We start from the raw sequence: 14,739 nt of genomic DNA, 5'->3' as shown, positions 1-14,739 counted from the left end.
ACCCCGCGGAGGAGGATTTGCATTTCCGGGCAGAAGTCTGCCAAAACCACTTCATTTTCCTGAATTACAAGGCTTAAAAGGCCCGGACAGGCACAATAATCCTGTTCCGGTGTCCTTCCATTGAGAAAAGGAGATTGCACCCTCTCCTTAAACTCACTGTTAAATTGGCATAATACTCCCAATTTTCAGTGAGCAACGGACACTCAGGTGAAAACCTGAGGTTTACAACCGAGGAGGAACACGTGAAGGATCCAGCTACAGGATAATCATTAACTTATCTTCTTTTTATTGCGTGTTTTCGTTTTTGCGAACTCTTCAAGAACATTCGTTTCTTTTTGCGCGTATTTTTGGATCGTTTCCTGACGAAGAATTCATATTCATTTTTGAAAGACTATCGAAGGAGCATAGAGACGAACTCTAACTTCTTATTATTGAAAAAGTGTTTCTTATACAGTTGTTGTGTCTTGATGTCAGAGGTTGATTGTTTTTACGTCAGATATTTGACATTCCATAAGCGTGATTTACTGACACGCATCATTCCTCCAAGCATCCCTGAACAACATGACAATAAATTTTGACTAAGTCTAAATTTATCCAGGGATTAATCAACTACATGTGAAATTGATGTATGTTGGTGTTTAAAGGAAATTCCAACATTCTTTGTGAGGGGAAAAATCTATCTGCTATTAATTCCCTTTTACATATATTGATTTACGAGCGGTGAGTTACTTTCAATTAGGCCTCAGAGCTGCGAGGCTACAAGGTGTTTAAGACAGAGTGGCTGTTTATCCTATTAAGAAGTGTTTGTTCTCATAACATGCAAGACTGTTTATCAGGGATTTTATTTATAACATTTCTACTGCTTGCTCCACTGTCACTATAAGCATGCTTGATGCGAGGGATTGCTTTTGAGTCAATGAGTCAATTATGCAATCAGCTGGTTTTCTTTAGATAGAAAACTTTGAATCAGTTTGACTGGATGATCTAGTTGAATTGTCTCTGTAAAGTGACTTGAGATGACATGTGTTGTGAATTGGCGTTATATAAGTAAAATGAATTTAATTTAATATAATATTCTTATTAACATATGGCAAACAATTGCCAATGATCCTGAAGAGAATCAAGAGGATATTAAGGGTAGATAGATGGTTTTGTATAGTTCTTAGATACTGACTAAAAATAAATTTTTCTACCAGTTGGTTTCAGTCAAACAGAACCTACTAAGCTTCAACACTTCATATGTATTCTTTATTGCAATAAATAATAAGCATTATTTTTGTAACAACATGCAGGTCTGTAACCCCTATAGGCAAAATATTTAGTTTCGAACTTGGTCTGCATAATATGAATAAAAACTATGATAACCAATTCTTGCACACAAATTTATAACAATTTGGATTACATCTTTAAATAGCATGTAGTAACAGTGTGTAATATTAGCATGAATTTGTTATGTAGCTAATATGGTTCTGTCTAAATGTGTCTTGTTAAAAAATATACATGTTATTTTTAAAAATGAAAATGTAAGTGATTAATTGCAAGCAACATCACTAATAAATAAATAAATAAATAAATATTTCCAAATCTCTGTATGCATATCAAGAATCAAGTCAAACAGAAATATTTTGCAAGAGAAAAAGTTAAAAGACGGTCATAAATTTAAATAAATCATTAAAAAGTTGTATTTTTTTCATACTAAACAATTGTTTCTTCATTTAAAAATAGCAGATGCAACGAGTGCTGTGATTAAAAGGAAACTTCCTTTATAAGTCACTCCTGAAGAGGCTGTGGTTGTTGCTGAAGTTGTAGCAGTGAAAATTGATGTTGTTGGAGCAGCTGTGGTTGGAGCAGCAGTGGTTGTTGGAGCAACAGTGGTTGTTGGAGCAGCTGTGGTTGGAGCAGCAGTGGTTGTTGGAGCAGCAGTGGTTGTTGGAGCAGCAGTGGTTGGAGCAACAGTGGTTGTTGGAGCAGCAGTGGTTGTTGGAGCAGCTGTGGTTGGAGCAGCTGTGGTTGGAGCAGCAGTGGTTGTTGGAGCAGCAGTGGTTGTTGGAGCAGTTGTGGTTGGAGCAGCAGTGGTTGTTGGAGCAGCTGTGGTTGTTGGAGCAGCTGTGGTTGGAGCAGCAGTGGTTGTTGGAGCAGCAGTGGTTGTTGGAGCAGCTGTAGTTGGAGCAGCAGTGGTTGTTGGAGCAGCTGTGGTTGTTGGAGCAGCTGTGGTTGTTAGAGCAGCAGTGGTTGTCGGAGCAGCAGTGGTTGGAGCAGCTGTGGTTGTTGGAGCAGCTGTGGTTGTTGGAGCAGCTGTGGTTGTTGGAGCAGCAGTGGTTGTTGGAGCAGCTGTGGTTGGAGCAGCTGTGGTTGTTGGAGCAGCTGTGGTTGTTGGAGCAGCTGTGGTTGTTGGAGCAGCTGTAGTTGGAGCAGCAGTGGTTGTTGGAGCAGCTGTGGTTGTTGGAGCAGCTGTGGTTGTTAGAGCAGCAGTGGTTGTCGGAGCAGCAGTGGTTGGAGCAGCTGTGGTTGTTGGAGCAGCTGTGGTTGTTGGAGCAGCTGTGGTTGTTGGAGCAGCTGTGGTTGTTGGAGCAGCAGTGGTTGTTGGAGCAGCTGTGGTTGTTGGAGCAGCTGTAGTTGGAGCAGCAGTGGTTGTTGGAGCAGCTGTGGTTGTTGGAGCAGCTGTGGTTGTTAGAGCAGCAGTGGTTGTCGGAGCAGCAGTGGTTGGAGCAGCTGTGGTTGTTGGAGCAGCTGTGGTTGTTGGAGCAGCTGTGGTTGTTGGAGCAGCAGTGGTTGTTGGAGCAACAGTGGTTGTTGGAGCAGCTGTGGTTGTTGGAGCAGCTGTGGTTGTTGGAGCAGCTGTGGTTGGAGCAGCAGTGGTTGTTGGAGCAGCAGTGGTTGTTGGAGCAGCAGTGGTTGTTGGAGCAACAGTGGTTGTTGGAGCAGCTGTGGTTGTTGGAGCAGCTGTGGTTGTTGGAGCAGCTGTGGTTGTTGGAGCAGCAGTGGTTGCTGGAGCAGCAGTGGTTGTTGGAGCAACAGTGGTTGTTGGAGCAGCTGTGGTTGTTGGAGCAGCTGTGGTTGGAGCAGCAGTCGTTGGAGCAGCAGGGGTTGTGGGAGCAACTGTGGTTGTTGGAGCAACAGTGGTTGTTGAAGCAACTGTGGTTGTTGGAGCAACAGTGGTTGTTGGAGCAGCTGTGGTTGTTGGAGCAACTGTGGTGGTTGTTGGAGCAGCAGTGGTTGCTGGAGCAGCAGTGGTTGTTGGAGCAACTGTGGTGGTTGTTGGAGCAGCAGTGGTTGCTGGAGCAGCTGTGGTTGTTGGAGCAGCAGTGGTTGCTGGAGCAGCAGTGGTTGTTGGAGCAGCTGTGGTGGTCGGAGCAGCTGTGGTTGTTGGAGCAGCAGTGGTTGCTGGAGCAGCAGTGGTTGTTGGAGCAGCTGTGGTTGTTGGAGCAGCAGTGGTTGCTGGAGCAGCAGTGGTTGTTGGAGCAGCTGTGGTTGTTGGAGCAGCAGTGGTTGTTGGAGCAGCTGTGGTGGTCGGAGCAGCTGTGGTTGTTGGAGCAACTGTGGTGGTTGTTGGAGCAGCAGTGGTTGCTGGAGCAGCTGTGGTTGTTGGAGCAGCTGTGGTTGCTGGAGCAGCAGTGGTTGTTGGAGCAGCTGTGGTGGTCGGAGCAGCTGTGGTTGTTGGAGCAGCAGTGGTTGCTGGAGCAGCTGTGGTTGTTGGAGCAGCAGTGGTTGCTGGAGCAGCAGTGGTTGTTGGAGCAGCTGTGGTGGTCGGAGCAGCTGTGGTTGTTGGAGCAGCAGTGGTTGCTGGAGCAGCAGTGGTTGTTGGAGCAGCTGTGGTGGTCGGAGCAGCTGTGGTTGTTGGAGCAACTGTGGTGGTTGTTGGAGCAGCAGTGGTTGCTGGAGCAGCTGTGGTTGTTAGAGCAGCAGTGGTTGCTGGAGCAGCAGTGGTTGTTATAACAGCAGTGGTTGTTGGAGCAGCTGTGGTTGTTGGAGCAGCCGTGGTTGTTGGAGCAGCAGTGGTGGTCGGAGCAGCTGTGGTTGTTGGAGCAGCAGTGGTTGCTGGAGCAGCAGTGGTTGTTGGAGCAGCTGTGGTTGTTGGAGCAGCAGTGGTTGCTGGAGCAGCTGTGGTTGTTGGAGCAGCAGTGGTTGCTGGAGCAGCAGTGGTTGTTGGAGCAGCAGTGGTGGTCGGAGCAGCTGTGGTTGTTGGAGCAGCAGTGGTTGCTGGAGCAGCAGTGGTTGTTGGAGCAGCTGTGGTGGTCGGAGCAGCTGTGGTTGTTGGAGCAACTGTGGTGGTTGTTGGAGCAGCAGTGGTTGCTGGAGCAGCTGTGGTTGTTAGAGCAGCAGTGGTTGCTGGAGCAGCAGTGGTTGTTATAACAGCAGTGGTTGTTGGAGCAGCTGTGGTTGTTGGAGCAGCCGTGGTTGTTTGAGCATCTGTGGTCGTCATCTGGATGCCTAGGTTTGATTTTATATGAATTATTCATCAAGCAAAGCCTCATGAAATCTATATATGATTTTCAAACATATCACCACCACATTGTGATCATAAGATTAGTAACTTACAAGCAATTAGTAGCAGTATCCAAAAAATCTTCATTATTGTTCCTATTTTTGTTTTCTGTTTGAAAGAAAATATGTGTATTATCTTGTATTTGTTATAATTAGTTTACTTTGTATATCCCATTTATTTAAAAATACATTTTATCTTCTATATCTGCAACTAGACTATTTAACATATTACTTTAATACTAATTTAATACATCTCAAAAAGCAAGTTTGATTTTCTTTGTACATTCATACTTTTTACTTTTCTGTTTCAATTCTCTTTTGTCATTTTGTGAAAAAATGGATGAAGATTTGTTTTTCCCTTTCAGTAGAGAACTTTATTATTATAAAACACCAATTTCAGACAGATACTTCTTTTTAGCAAGAAGTTTAGAACTTAGCAAGAAAAACACATCCAATTCTTATGACAAAATAAAAAAAATTGCTAACATAAATTACAATGAAATTGTTATAATATTAATAATAATAATAATAATAAGAATGTAGTCAGGCATGGCTTATAATGCCAATTAGCGTAGAATATACATCTATAGCATTAAGTTTTTGCTGAGTGTATGTATATATATATATATATATATATATATATATATATATATATATATATATATATATATATATATATATATATTAGACAGCATGGGATTAATTTCCACTGTTATGCTGATGATACCCAGCTATATCTGTCTATAAATCCAGATGAAGCTAACCCATTACATAGATTACAGGCATGTCTTGAAGACATAAGAACCTGGATGACTCTTAACTTTCTGCTTCTGAATGCAGACAAAACAGAAGTTATAGTCTTTGGACCAGAGTCTCTGAAAAAGAAACTGATTAGCCAGTCACTTCATTTGGATGGGATTAAACTGATTTCAGATAATAAAGTAAAAAATCTTGGTGTTATTTTTGATCAGGACCTGTCATTTAAATCCCATATCAAAGAGGTTTCTAGAATTGCCTTCTTTCATCTGAGGAACATTGCAAAAATTAGAAATATCCTGTCCAGGGGTGATGCTGAGAAACTAGTCCATGCATTTGTTACTTCAAGGCTGGACTATTGTAATTCTTTACTATCAGGAAGTCCACAAACTGTAGTTAAAAGCCTTCAGCTGATCCAAAATGCTGCAGCCAGAGTTCTAATGAAAATTAAAAAGAGAGATCATATCTCGCCTATCCTGGCTTCTCTTCATTGGCTTCCTGTTAAATCAAGAATAGAATTTAAAATCCTCCTTCTCACATATAAAGCCTTAAATGGCCAAGCTCCATCTTATATCAGAGATATGATTGTTCCTTATGTTCCTAACAGAGCACTTCGCTCTCAATCTGCAGGTTTACTAGTGGTTCCTAGAATTTCTAAAAGTAGAATGGGAGGCAGATCTTTTAGTTATCAGGCTCCTCTCCTGTGGAACCAACTACCAGTTTTAGTCCGTGAGGCAGACACCCTGTCTACTTTTAAGGCTAGGCTTAAAACTTTCCTTTTTGATAACGCTTATAGTTAGAGTGGCTCAGGTTATCCTGAGCTATCTCTATAGTTATGCTGCTATAGGCTTAGACTTTTGGAGGACATAGGGACCCCCATTTCATCATTCTGCTTCATTCTCTCTCTGTTCTCCTATTCTGCAGAATCTGTTAGTTCAATCTCTAACCTTCTGCTCTCTCTGCTTTTCCTCGGAGTAGCTTTGCCTCGTCTGTTCCTGTTTGGCTGTGACGTCATCCTGGAAAGAAACAACAGCTGTGCTGCTTCCATCAACACCCTTGTTTATAGATGTTGGAGATTGGCCTGTTTTCCAGTGTGGTCCTGTTTCTCTGACAGTGACTGAGTGGATGTGCTCTCTTCATCCTCTGACATGGGAACTGCCTTGGGGCTCGTCTGCCTGGCTGTGTGTTTCCTGGACAGGGCCGCCTTTTACAGCTGCTTTTTGTATCTCTGCTTCTGTCTCCTTGAACCCCAGTCGGCCTCAGCAGATGGCCGCTCACACTGAGCCTGGTTCTGCTGGAGGTTTCTTCCTGTTAAAAGGGAGTTTTTCCTCTCCACTGTAGCTACAAGCATGCTTAGTGTGAGGGATTGTATTTGAGTCAATGAGTCAATGCAATCAACTGGTTTTCCTTAGATAGAAAACTTTGTATCGATTTGACTGTATGATCTGGTTGAACTGTAAAGTGCCTTGAGATGACATGTGTTGTGAATTTGGCGCTATATAAATAAACTGAATTGAAATTGAATTGAATATATATATATATATATATATATATATATATATATATATATATATATATATATATATATATATATATATATATATATATATATATATATATATATAAACATATTTAAAAGCAGCATAAAATAGAAGTTTGAAGAGGCACATATAGATATATACTTAATTCACCATATGTATATGCCCTAAGCACTCACAGTGTAAGCATGTAGTAGAAATATATCACTTACAGATTTCGTCTGATGAGTTGCCTTCACAGCTGTAACAGAGGTTCTGATGCTCTCTGATCCTATCAGTTTGTGGTTAACTAGTACTATTCACCATTGAAGCAAAGGTTTTATATACATCAAGAGCAGGTACTGTAATGTCAGACGGACGTAATGGTAAAAATTAGTCAGCAATTAAGTGTACAATTCTTTATCTTAGGTGTGGCTATCAGAGGAACATTTTTTGACTCATCTGTCTAAGACTGGTTGAGCAGCATTTCATTTACCTTTGGACATAGGAACATGACTAATTTTTTATTCATGTTTTTTTTAAAGAACTTTTTTCCAGGTACGTCATTTAGCATTAATATATATAATATTTATGAACATATCAAAAAAGCTCGATCTCAATGTATCTCAGCGAAAATTTAGAGTTTTCTTTAATGTTAACATGTTCATGTGACTGTCCATAATGTAAGTTTAATTTTCTTACATCCAAAATGCCTCAATTAAGTTTTGTTTTATTTTTATGAAAGCTCAGAATTATTATTTTAAATTTCTATATCTGGAAATAGTTTCTGTTTGATGGCAGTGCTTTTTTTATGTACCTAAATGTGAAGCACTGACATGTTTCATTAAATGATTCACTCAAAATGGGAAGGTTTATAAAGTCACACCCTTGGGGTGTTACCTGCAGTATATTTTTATGTATGTAGACTGTTTTTTCCTTGCAAGGAAGAACAACCCTTTATTTACTGGATCAGTTTTGACGTCAAAGACAATAAAGCTGCATGCTGGAAATACTTTTTGTCCTGAATTTGTTTGCTAGCCTGCATAGGGCTGCATCTCTTAAAAACCTGTTGTTGTTTTAATCCCGATGTAGATATTTTTTTTTACTATTTAGTTTTGCTAATTTTTTTTGAATAAAAGTATTTTGAGTAATAAAAAAACTCTAATTATATTTAAATTTTCTTCCCATCCTTTCTTCCATTTTGTTATCTGTACTCCTGCTTTTCATGAATGATTTTCCAATTTTTCATTATCAACTTATAAAATTACAAGTGTCTGCAAACATTTGCAGATTAGTTAAAACAAAACCTTAAACAAACTTTTTAAAACATGTCACAGCTGGTTTATAAATAGTTTCTTTATTACACACTTTATTGTCTATGATGTAAAAAAAAACAATCCAGTGATGGAAGTCTTATTAAAGGGTGGAGTCTCCTTACGTAGGACAAGAACAACAGCACTATAATGGTGTGACCTCAGAAAATGTTTCTGTTTTGACTGAGTCATATAAACAAACATTTTAGGTTCCTTTTCTTACATACCAAAATACTGTCCTAAAATTGAATGCTATTTTTGGATAATGTCGCTTCAGTTATAAATGGATAAAAAAAAATTATAATGTTTGGATGAGGAAAGTTTTAAATACTGTTAATGTATTTCAAACATATTCTAAAGAATGAATTATCTAAAAAGTATTTATGTATTTTAAAATGATTGCATGCAGACATTCAAAACAAGCATTTTCCAAATTTTGCTAAAAATAACTACCTGGTTCCTCAATGGTAGAACAACACATTTCCTGAAACAGCACAGGCAATATTTTAAAGGCACAAACACTTAGCTTCTTTTTTTCCTACGATATATGAATGTTCAGACTTAAAAGATAAGAATCAGATGGAATGAAGGCACAATTCACATAGATAGGTGTTTCTTATACAGTGGCTGTGTCTTGATGTCAGAGTTGGATTTTTTTTACGTCAGATATTTGACATTCCATAAGAGTGATTTACTGACATGCTGTGTCCAAGCATCCCTGAACAACATGACAATAAATTGGATCTGGATCAGTTTTGAGGTCAAAGACAATGAAGCTGCAAGTTGGAAAAAATTAGTTGACTTTGTTTGCTAGTCTATTCAGGGCTCTTTTTAAAGCTTTTTATTCAGTTATAAAAATAGTTACTTTTAAGCGAAGCTACAATGTTTTATGGAACTCATAAAAACTGTACAGTATGTCCTCTGTCAGGTTTTTCTTTGTCTAAATTTTTTTTTTCTATTCTGAGAGACTTTGTCTGTTGAAGGGGTTAACTCTCAGTTGTACCTTTCCTTAATGTATGAAGAAGTCAACAGTGACATTTTTTTGATCCAATAAGCAAAGATACAGCCTATAAGGCCTAGTGAACTCATTACTACTAACCACTGAAAAAGTCTCTCAGATAAACATGAGACCTTTCAGCAGAGAAGAATGTATCCCTACTTTATTTTTATGGCACTTCAAAAAAAAAAAAGAAAAAAATTGTCAATCCCATCAGAAGCCTTTTCACAAGGCTTAAAATACTGTTCCAGTAAAAATAAATGTATTATTATTCAGTTACTTATTATCAACTGATCATGAGTTACTTTTGGTTATAAATAAATAAATGGCTCCTACAGCTAGCCTACGTCTGTTTTGTGTTGCGGATCTGCTGCGCCGCATTAAGAAATCATTTCACATATTTATCCATGGTTCCCTTGATCAGAGTGTTATCCAACCTCGAGTTCACTTCTTTTTTCAAAACAATATAAAAGGTCAAAGTTTGTGAAACCAACATGTAGGAGGCCAGTCTTTAAAACGCAAACTGCATTCCTCATCTCAGCTCTGGAAGGGACAACGGTCTCCACATCTTCATCCTCCTCCCACTCCTCGCTGCGCGGAGCACTGGTACCCGGGATTACAGGATGAACCAGTAGGTAAACCTGAAATCCGGATTGGGGGGAGGGGAGTGGTGTCACCGCTAACACCAACCCATCTAGTTCCTGCTTCAGATCAGGTCATGTTAAACATGACTTGTATTCAAGTCATGTTTAACAAAATCATTGATAAAAATATCTACCTTGTTGATGAACACTCCTGAGAAAACAGAAAATTTCCCAGATCTTATGTTTTCTAATCTATTTATTACAAAGAAACATGGACATTGAGGAGATAAAATTTGCTAAATAGATAAAGTAGATAGACTGATTATATAAATGATCTTTAATCATTCTTTTTTTGCTTTTTATTATTGATCACATGAAGGAAAATATACTTTTGTATAATCGAAAGGGTGAAACTGTGGAAAGAGAAATTAATTTCCTGTCACTTCACTTCTAATATAAGAGTGAATTTTGGATTACTTACTTTAAAATATATTAAATGATGTTTTTATGATTTTTTTGTTTCAATATTTCTCCAATCTCATGTACAGGGGGCTAAATATATCAGACATTGTTTGCATTATAATAGTGACAGTTATTAAGGTGGGGTCCACTCAGCTGTTCTAGGGGTCCTAACAGAGCAGTTGACTCTCAGACTGCAGGAAAACTTGTGGTTCCTAGAATTTCTCAAAGTAGTATAGGAGGCAGAGCTTTGAGTAATTAGGCTCTTCCTCTGTGGAACAAATAGCTTTATTTTATGAGGCAAACCCTCTGTCTAGTTTTAAGACTTTTCTTTTTTCTTTAATAAAGATTATAGTTAGAATTGCTCAGTCTATCCTTAGCTATCTCTGAAGAACATTGGGACCAATTTCCTTATTCTGGTACATTCTCTTTCCATCAAGTTTTGTGTTTTTTGGTGATGTTTCGACTAATATTATTTTTTCTCTTTTTTTCCTGAGCTGGTTCTACAGGTTTCTTCCTGTTAAAGAGGAGTTTCCCTCCACTTTTATTTCACACTTGGTCGATAGCAGCAAAGTCTATGAATCACCTTTTTTAATTACTATGCCAATATGATACCAGTGAATTTCTCCGCTATGAGATCAATAAAGCTCATCTAACCTAATCTAATCTATGACAATGTGCATTAAATTCTCTACTGTCTTACATGATCATTCTGGAGAATTGACTGGTGGTGGTTCATGCTTGGATCTAATCTACTTGTTTGGATAGAAAATTGTTGCCATTTTTAAACTAACTAAATGGCAAGCAGAAATGTTTATTTTAATCTGTTTTTTTTTTTCTTAGTGACTGCTATTCCCTTTGTGATGGATAAACAGCTATGTTTCAGGTGCGCACAGCCCTGCACGATGCACAAATCAAAGCTGTAAAAGTATTACATAAACAGTTAACACACACTTTGTATTGTACATCTACAGACATAATGATAATATTAAGATAAGAAAAAAAAAAAGGTTGCTAAGAAGCCCAATCAGGTCTGTACCTTGCATTAATGATACTTCCCCATGATGGTTTTATTTGAAAGATTGTCATTTCAGTAATTTCCCTCTGGGGTTATTAAAGTATGTCTGATTCTGATTTCAGTTTATCACTGAATGATATGCTAAATTCTATGAAAAGAAAAATCTATAAAATGTAGCTCTCTTTGGAATTTCAAGATCTTTAAATTTTATATAATATTGTAATGGACATAACACAAACAGATGGTTCAATGTTCCTCATCTTTCCATAAATGCATGACATACTAAAATATAGTATCCTAAAATAAATCAAGATGATAGCAAAGGTAGATTGATGGTTTTGTGAAGTTATTAGATACTGTATATCAATAATTTCTTCTATCAATTGGTATGAGTCACACAAAAACATACTAAGCCTCCACACCTTACATGTATTCTTTATTGAGATTTTTAATATTATTTTTATAACAAAATACATTCTAGGCACCGCTACATACAACACATTTAATTTTAAACTTTGGATTGCTTCATATAAATAAAAACCAAAGTAACCAATTTGGTTATCTTAGTTTTGTATCTGTGTGTGATTCTGACACACGAATATATATTTTTTTACATCTTCCAAGAACATGTCCTAATAACAGTGTGTAATATTTGCATTAATTTGTAGGGTAGTTCATATGATTCTGTATTACTATGTCTTGTAAAAGAAATACATGTTCTATGCTACAAAGAAAATATAGTAAATTAATGGCAAAATTAATAAATAAATAAATAAATAGAAATATCGGCATAAATATCAGGATTCAATACAAACAAATACAGTGCAATACATTTTACTAAATAATGAAGATTTTCTAGACTTATTTGGCACTAAAGAATTGTTTCTTTAGTTAAAAATGGCTGCTGTAATCACTGCTGTTATTAACAGAAAACTTGCTTTATAGGTCACTCCTGAAGAGGCTGTGGTTGTCGCTGAAAATGTTGTGGTTGGAGCTGATGTGGTAGAGGGTGGCCCTGCAGTTGTTGGAGGAGCTGCAGTCATTGTTGGAGCAGCTGTGGTTGTTGGAGCAGCTGTGGTTGTTGGGGCAGCTGTGGTTGTTGGGGCAGCTGTGGTTGCTGGAGCAGCTGTGGTTGTTGTTGCAGCAGCGGTAGTTGTTGCAGCAGCAGTTGTTGTTGGAGCAGCTGTTGTTGTTGTTGCAGCAGCAGTTGTTGTTGCAGCAGCTGTGGTTGTTGTTGCAGCAGCCGTGGTTGTTGCAGTAGCAGTGGTTGTTGGAGCAGCAGTGGTTGTCGGAGCAGCAGTGGTTGTTGGAGCAGCTGTGGTTGTTGTTGCAGCAGCCGTGGTTGTTGGAGAAGCTGTGGTTGTTGGAGCAGCTGTTGTCATTGTTGCAGCAGCTGTGGTTGTTGGAGCACCTGTGGTTGTTGGGGCAGCTGTGGTTGTTGGAGCAGCTGTGGTCGTTGTTGCAGCAGCAGTGGTTGTTGGAGCAGCTGTGGTTGTTGCAGCAGCTGTGGTTGTTGGATTAGCTGTGGTTGTTGCAGCAGCTGTGGTTGTTAGAGCAGCTGTGGTTGTCGTTGCAGCAGCGGTGGTTGTTGTTGCAGCAGCAATGGTTGTTGTTGCAGAAGCTGTGGTTGTTGGAGCAGCTATGGTCGTTGTTGCAGCAGCTGTGGTTGTTGGAGCAGCAGTGGTTGTTGTAGCAGCTGTGGTCATTGTTGCAGCAGCTGTGGTTGTTGGAGCAGCTGTAGTCGTTGTTGCAGCAGCAGTGGTTGTTGGAGCAGCTGTGGTTGTTGGGGCAGCTATGGTTGTGGGATTAGCTGTGGTTGTTGCAGCAGCTGTGGTTGTTGTTGCAGCCGCAGTGGTTGTTGTTGCAGCAGCTGTGGTTGTGGGAGCAGTGGTGGTTGTTGTTGGAGCAGCTGTGGTGGTTGTTGGAGCAGCTGTGGTGGTTGTTGGAGCAGCTGTGATTGTTGTAGCAGCTGTGGTTGATGTTGCAGCAGTGGTGGTTGTTGTTGCAGCAGCCGTGGTTGTTGTTGCAGCAGCTGTGGTTGTTGGAGCAGCTGTGGTCGTTGCAGCAGCTGTGGTTTTTGGAGCAGCTGTGGTTGTTGGAGCAGCTGTGGTAGTTGGAGCAGCTGTGGTTGTTGGAGCAGCTGTGGTTGTTGGAGCAGCTGTGGTTGTTGGATTAGCTGTGGTTGTTGCAGCAGAAGTGGTTGTTGGAGCAGTTGTGGTTGTTGTTGCAGCAGCTGTGGTTGTTGGAGCAGCTGTGGTTGTTGTTGCAGCAGCAATTGTTGTTGTTGCAGCAGCCGTGGTTGTTGCAGTAGCCGTGGTTGTCGGACCACCTGTGGTTGTTGGAGCAGCTGTGGTTGTTGCTGCAGCAGCCGTGGTTGTTGGAGAAGCTGTGGTTGTTGCAGCAGCTGTGGTCGTTGTTGCAGCAGCCGTGGTTGTTGGAGCACCTGTGGTTGTTGGGGCAGCTGTGGTTGTTGGAGCAGCTGTGGTTGTTGGAGCAGCAGTGTTTGTTGCAGCAGCTGTGGTTGTTGCTGCAGCAGACGGGGTTTTGTTGGAGTAAGCTGAAATTGTTGCAGCACTGTGGTCGTTTTTTGGCAGCAGCTGGGGTTTTGATGGAGCAGCTTTGGTCTTTGGGTTTGCAGAAGCTGTGTTTTTTGGCAGCAGCAGTGGTTTTTGGGGGCAGCTGTGGTTTTTTTGGATTACTGGGGTTTGTTGCAGCAGCTGTGGTTTTTTGGGCATTTTGTGGTTTTTGTTGCACGCTTTTTGGTTTTTGGGACCCCTTTTGGTTGTTGGGGCGGCTGTGGTTTTTGGGATTAGCTTTGGTTTTTCAGCAGTTTGGGGTTGTTGGAGCAGCAGTGGTTTTGTAGCAGCTATGGTCGTTTGTTGAAAGCAGCCAGGGGTTGTTGGAGAAACCCTTATCGTTGCACCACAGGGGTTTGGGTTAAAACGCGTTTTTGCTGGAAAAAACTGTATTTTTTGGAAAGGAAAGCTGTGGTTGTTATAGCAGCTGGGTTTTTGGGGAGCAGTTTTGGTGTTTTTGTTGCAGGAGTGGGGGGGTTGGGTTTGTTGCAGCACCCTGGGGTTTTGGGGAGAAAGCGGGGTTTCATTTTTGGGCAGCAGCTGTGGTTTTTTGGTACAGCAGGGGTTGTTGGGGGCAGGCTGTGGTTTTGGGGATTAGCTGTGGGTTAGTTGCAGCAGTTTGGGTTTTTTGGAGCAATTGTGGGGGTTGGGTTGTTGCGGGCAGCTTTATTTTTTGGGAGAAAAAGCAGGTTGTTTTTTTGCAACGGGGCCGGGGGTTGTTGGCGGGTACCGGGGTTTTTTGTTTGGAGCAGCATGGTTTCAGGGGCACTGTGGTTGTTTGGGGGGCAGCTTTTGGTTGTTGTTCCCAGCAGTGTGGTTGTTGGAGGCTGTGGTGGGGGTTGGAGCACTTTTGGTGGGTTTTGGTTGGCAGGCCGTTGGGTTTTGGAGAAACCTGGGCCCGGTTGTTTGCAGCAGGCCGTGGTTTGGTTTGGGGGGGCCATTTTGGGGTTTTGGGGGCAGCTGTGGTTGGGGGTTTTATATTGTGGTTTTGTGAAACGTTTGTGGTTTTTGGGAGCAGTTTTTGGTTGTTTTTT

General features: G+C 40.5%; 1 long non-coding RNA gene across 1 annotated transcript; it reads right to left on the bottom strand.

Moving 5' to 3' along the window:
• Positions 1-4,271: 4,271 nt before the first annotated feature.
• Positions 4,272-7,075, bottom strand: LOC119777404. The gene is made up of 3 exons (XR_005279914.1): positions 6,992-7,075; positions 4,540-4,594; positions 4,272-4,431 (listed from the first exon to the last, which is right to left on the bottom strand). It is a non-coding gene; the product is annotated as an uncharacterized LOC119777404 (long non-coding RNA).
• Positions 7,076-14,739: the final 7,664 nt, after the last annotated feature.

This window comes from Cyprinodon tularosa, unplaced genomic scaffold, assembly GCF_016077235.1.
Source record: "Cyprinodon tularosa strain WSP-4 unplaced genomic scaffold, ASM1607723v1 ctg1234, whole genome shotgun sequence".
NCBI classification, from domain to species: Eukaryota; Metazoa; Chordata; class Actinopteri; order Cyprinodontiformes; family Cyprinodontidae; genus Cyprinodon; species Cyprinodon tularosa.
The sequence above is the reverse complement of the archived record's forward strand: the minus strand, read 5'-3'. Positions and strand labels throughout refer to the sequence as shown.